Source organism: Carya illinoinensis, chromosome 1, assembly GCF_018687715.1.
Source record: "Carya illinoinensis cultivar Pawnee chromosome 1, C.illinoinensisPawnee_v1, whole genome shotgun sequence".
NCBI lineage: Eukaryota > Viridiplantae > Streptophyta > Magnoliopsida > Fagales > Juglandaceae > Carya > Carya illinoinensis.
In genome coordinates this window covers 31,966,224-31,971,855 of record NC_056752.1, presented here as the reverse complement: position 1 = coordinate 31,971,855, position 5,632 = coordinate 31,966,224, and the positions used below count along the sequence as shown (strand labels likewise).

At 37.2% G+C, this 5,632-nt stretch overlaps 1 long non-coding RNA gene across 1 annotated transcript; it reads right to left on the bottom strand.

Annotated features, from left to right (window-relative positions):
- Positions 1-4,347: 4,347 nt before the first annotated feature.
- Positions 4,348-5,348, bottom strand: LOC122302352. Its single transcript, XR_006240445.1, has 2 exons — positions 5,015-5,348; positions 4,348-4,888 (listed from the first exon to the last, which is right to left on the bottom strand). It is a non-coding gene; the product is annotated as an uncharacterized LOC122302352 (long non-coding RNA).
- Between the last annotated feature and the right edge of the window lie 284 nt (positions 5,349-5,632).

The following is a 5,632-nucleotide window of genomic DNA, read 5'->3' as shown; positions in this document are numbered from 1 at the left end:
AACAACGTTGATAGCTCTGATACCGTCACGAACTTAGAATTTCTTCACTTGTCCCGTGCTGCCTAAGGAGGTTTTGTCCCCACAAAGCTCCTAAGTAAGCCTTCTAAATGACTCAAGACAAACGAGAACAAATCTAGAGTGAGAAAGTAGAGAGAGAAGCTCTAGAGAACTTTGTTTGCTCTTATTGCTTGGTGCTCTCCACAAATGAGGACTCCCTCTATTTATAGGGACCTCTTGGTACAAAGAACGGTTAGGATTGTGACACTTGTCATCAATCCAAGAATAAAGAACATTCTAGATCACTAATCTAGAATACTCTACAATATATCTACAAAATGATAGTTTGGGGTTTCTATAATCTTCTAGAAGATTCTATACAATTCTATGATATTCTACAATATTCTAGAATATTCTACAAAAATCTAGAAGACTCTAGAGTAATATAGAATTCTCTAGAAAAATCTAGATGGTGACATTCTCCTCCACCTAGTTCCGCGACGTCCTCGAACGTCGAACGTTATGTTATAATTTTGTGTGGTTACATTCAAACATGTGTTCGAATGTGGAATACTGTTCAAACGTATTTTATTTACATTCGAATGTACATATCAGAAGTACTAAACTCATCCAATTAATAAACATACCAATTATACCAATTGTATCATATTACATAACATATTTCACAACCAACAATGTTTGTAACTGTTTTCAAATTAGATATTAAAAATTTAATACACTAATAAAATTCATTTATTTTTCTTTCCTCGTCCACCATGATTCTGTTGCAATTACATAACACGCTCCATTTGCAGCATCATCTCTCGCTGTACTTGCTCTTGGACCTCACTACGTATTCTTTCCCCCTAGTCTCTTTGTTGGTCCTGCAAATGCGTCTCTAAATGAAACTGTCACTCTAAGAGGGACTCCAACTCTTGCTGTCTGGACCTCATATACTCATTCTTGCGTTGTGCAGCTTATAACTCTTTGCTAAGATTATTAATTTGTGAAGTCGATGAGGTTGAGGAGGATGAACCAAAATGCTTGAAAGATCATCCCAAACCTCTTGCCATACTAGAGTTGGGCCCAAGCACTTCTCTGAAAATGTCTATGTCACTAGGAGAGGATTCCCCGGAAGCTGATTGCATCTCCATCATTTTTCCCTGCAGTTTGAAAGATCAAAACACACAATAAGTAACGTATTAAAAGAAATAAAAATAAAAAAGAATTTAACTATATGTTGCGTAATTTATTTAACAAAAGGAACATCGCTTACATAATTAATTGCAGCGGTATGATCCATCCACTCACTATGCTCATTAGTGTGAGCAGCAGCATAAACATGAACGAGGGAAAAGTTTTCAGGATCATCACGTTTTGAACAAAACGACATTAGCAAATTGAAAAATATAGTGTTAGTACTTATATAAAGAATAACAGGAAAATAAATGAATTATATAGTTTATTAATTACCATTTTTCAGCAAGATGATGGAATGATCTTGAACCAGCACGATGGTGAATAGTCAGAGCGGATCTATTATGTGCATTTGTAGAACTTAAGTGCTACAAATGCACATTAAGAATGTTAATTGTAATATATATATACATATAAGATAAACAACAAATATTAATGTAAATAATTAATGGAAATAAATCTAGAATACCTGATATTCTGAAGATGCAAAAAGATCACAACACTTTATCCAGTCGTCTAACTTCATCTGCTGGAAAGGTGACTGTGCAGCCTCTTCAAACGTCTCAAACTTCTTAAAGTGGTCGTGACATCGTCCTTTGTGACATCGAAATAGTGTAGCCATTAACTCATTCACAATTCTCAAATCCTCACTACGACCAAAGTCGAGGTCAAATTCATTCTAATTATAAATTATTTACAAAAAACAATATGATATACTAATCTAGGTGAAAAAAATGAACTGCCAAAGTAAACTCACTAGCCACTGAGAGGATGAGGTGCATTCTCCAATGAAGGCTTTTGGTGAGGATGAAAGTAAGGTTGGTGAGGTTGTGGCACTTACCATCTTTAACAGTACCCTGAAGAAGAGCCTCCCGGGTACAGATATCTTTCACAAAAAAAGAATTAGAGTTAAATTCAAAAAAGACAGAATTATCTTGACAAAACTGACGCACAGATAACAAGTTCTTTGTAATCAAATGAACATGAAGAAGTTCAGATAATAGGAATTTGCCAGAAGGAGTGTGAAGATGCGCAGAGCCTGTGTGCTGAATCGGCATAGTAGAACCATCTCCATTACTCACTTGATTCGTGCCATTATAGGATGAAGCATCTAAGTTAAGATTGCTAAAGTCAAAGGTAAAATGATTTGTGGCAGCTGTGTTCAGGAACCAGGAATTGATATGAGAGGGTGGTGATGGAATGGCAGTGAAGTTTGCAAACAAAAAGGGAGGAGATGAGGCCTAAAAGCTGTGATTAAATCTATGGTGGCATGTGAGGGCTGTGTACCCAGGCTTATTACAAACTTGACAAAAAGGACGTGACTCATTTCAGTTTGAGAAATAGTTTGAGTTTGAGTTTGAGCGACCTCCCCCGCACCGACCCCATGAATTCCTAGAGCCCCTACCTCTAGAAAAATTAGGATGAGTAGACGGGGATTTGGTTGTGATGTTGGCTGTAATGGGGTTGCAACTGAGAAGATTTTGGTGTTGATGATTTAATTGGGATTCATGATTAAGTAAAAAATTGTATACATGATGAGGGGAGACTGGGTCTGGGTGAGTTGTGAGAGAGGTAACCAAAATGAATTCCTGGTCTTGCTAGGAGATACACCGAGAACTCAAATGGGGATAAACAATGACCAGTGGCTCCTAAGGATGCAACAAGGTTTTGAGCTTTATTAAAATATTCAGTGATGGACTCAGAGCCTTTCTTTAATGTGTCTAATTGATACTGAGTTTGCATCACATGAGATGTAGATTGAGTTGCAAACAGACTATTTAAAGTCATCCAAACTTCATGAGAAGTAGTGTAGTCCAGTACTTGGGATAAAACTTGGTTTGTAATAGAGAAGTTGAGGGCCAAAAGTATCAGTTGGTCCAAATGTAGCCACTGAGCATGCTCAGGATTAGGACTATCGGCGACCATGGGGGATGGCTTACGGACAGTGCCATCCACATGACTGTATAACCGATGCCCTTTAAGGAAAGGTACCATTTGGGCCTTCCATAGTAAATAGTTATCTATGGAAAGTTTGATGGTAACAAAATGACTTGCATTGTTGATGGAGGAATTAACCGAGAGAGATGGATTCTGTCTAGTTGGGTTGATTGGTGAAGTGTTCTGTGTAACGGGAATGGGTATTGAATCTTCGGACGCCATTGAAGAAGGCGATGAAGAGCAGTAAGCAAAGAAAAAACAAAAGGACCCATAAAGAGAGAGAAGGAAAAAAAATTTGTACCAGACGTTGGTCTGTCAACAAGCTCTTGATATTAAGAGACCAGAGTGCACAATTGCAAAAGGAAAATGCATTTGCATATACTTTGTTTTTTTTGTGTCGATTTCAGTGCCCATTTACATATATAGAGAGAAGGAAAGAGCCTAATGATTTTACAAGGTTGCATGATTTATAGACACCTGTCCCACCATAGAGGAATTCATGTTTCTAGAGGTTTCTCCATTGTTCTGCTATGCTGGCTTTGTGTGTAGTGCTGACTGGGTTGCTTGATTCATAAGACCTTTCCGGAGTTTTCACAATATTCCTAAAACCTTAAGAAATTCATCCATTAAATTTCTGGTGGACTGTTACACTTGTGAAATTTGTGATTTACGATTATTGGGATTGTGATGCATTTAAATTTTTCTGGTATTATTAGTTAGATTTTAATGACTACATTTTTATTTTTCGCTACTGATTAACTATATTAATTTATTGAGCATGCGAGCACATACTGTATTTTCACATTGTATGAGGGGTGTATGACCCGAGCAGCCAACATCTTGTCGTTGTGATCGGGGGTGCCACAATTTTCATGTTGATTATTTTAATTTGTAGAAGAATTATTTTTTTTTTTCCCAAAATAGAACGGGACAGGTGAATATCAAAGTTCTTTAAAAATGAAAACAAAGCTTCGTAACACTAGTGTTGAAAATAGCTACCCTCTCTTTCATGGCGACCGTGCTGGCTATTAGCGAAGTAATAGCTGGTGAACAGGTAAATTGAAGAGGGTATAATGGATATTACAGTACTGAATTTGGAACCCACCAATGTTGGTGTAAGACATTTGATGGTACAAGAAGGGATGAATCTATCTAAGTACTACTTGATCAATCATTAACGCGTAATCCCAATATTGTCTATTCAAGATCCACGGCTAATAAACAATACAATAATATTGAGTATTAATTAAAGAAAATTAAGAGTTTAGGTCAAATTTTACAGATCGTAAAAGCTAGAGAAGTTGACATGGGAGCTCATGCCTCCACAATCCAAGGGCAAAGATGCACATTATGATCAATATATATCAATTTCTGGGTGGGAAGGGGATCGAGTAATTCTTGCTTAACACATAGGCTTACTTATTGATGGAAACATAGGCCATATATTCTCAGGCTTCTAATTATCACCAAAAAAAAACAAAAACAAAACAAAAAAATGCTCTAGACTGACATTAAGACCTATATGTAAGGCTAGCACAGATTCTGGCCAATAATCGTTGGTATGTAGCTTGCGAAATTATCCCTTTACCAACGGTCACGAAGGCCTGATTCTAAATATTCTATGCTTCTATTACCCTTCATCGCCCGCCTCAATGACCTGGTGGTTTACAACCTTTGGGAGCGCTAGGTGAACTATGACAAGGAGCACTTATCTTATATCCTTTGAACCCTCTGTCGCCGCGTCTTCCCCTTGCGTCTGCAGATATATAACTAATTAAGAAAGTAGACTGCAGATCTAATAAGGGGAAAAGAACACTAAGAAGTAAGAAGATCATTCCAACTACAAACCTAATTCTAAGGTAAAAAAATAGTGACACTTAACTGGCTGGGATATTGTTTGTTCTGGCATCCGATACTAGAGCCAATTCAACAGAAATTAATAGAGCGATGAAAAGCATGAGAGATAAGGCCTTGTGAACGATCTTGCTGCTACTCACACTCCTCATGCATCTCGTGAAAAAACACAAAAGGTCTGGAGAGATATACATGATATTTATATAGTCAAGCGAGTGACCCGACCCGACCCGGTAAATTATTCTAAGGATTTCATGATTTTGCAAATGGCGGTCGCACAAAAAGACTTTTAGGACATGAAAAGTTGCTACAGTTATGATCCGCATTCGTCATGTTGGTCCCTTTCGGAAATAGCTTATGTATTATATTCATGTTCGGAAATGACTTTCATGAAGATTATTAAAATTAGTGCAACGTACTGGTCGTTTAAAGCGAAGAACAGAAGGGCTTACTGACCGTTATTACTTATTATATCTACATGTAAACAATTTTAACCATCACATGATGACTATCATCTCATTTTTATTCTTATCCCGCCGTCCCATACGAGCGAAGAATTAAAAAATTATAAAAGTGATTGAACTTTAAACAATGATCGGTTACGTCCTCGAGGCCATAACTCACCTTCAGCCTAGATCATCCTGTT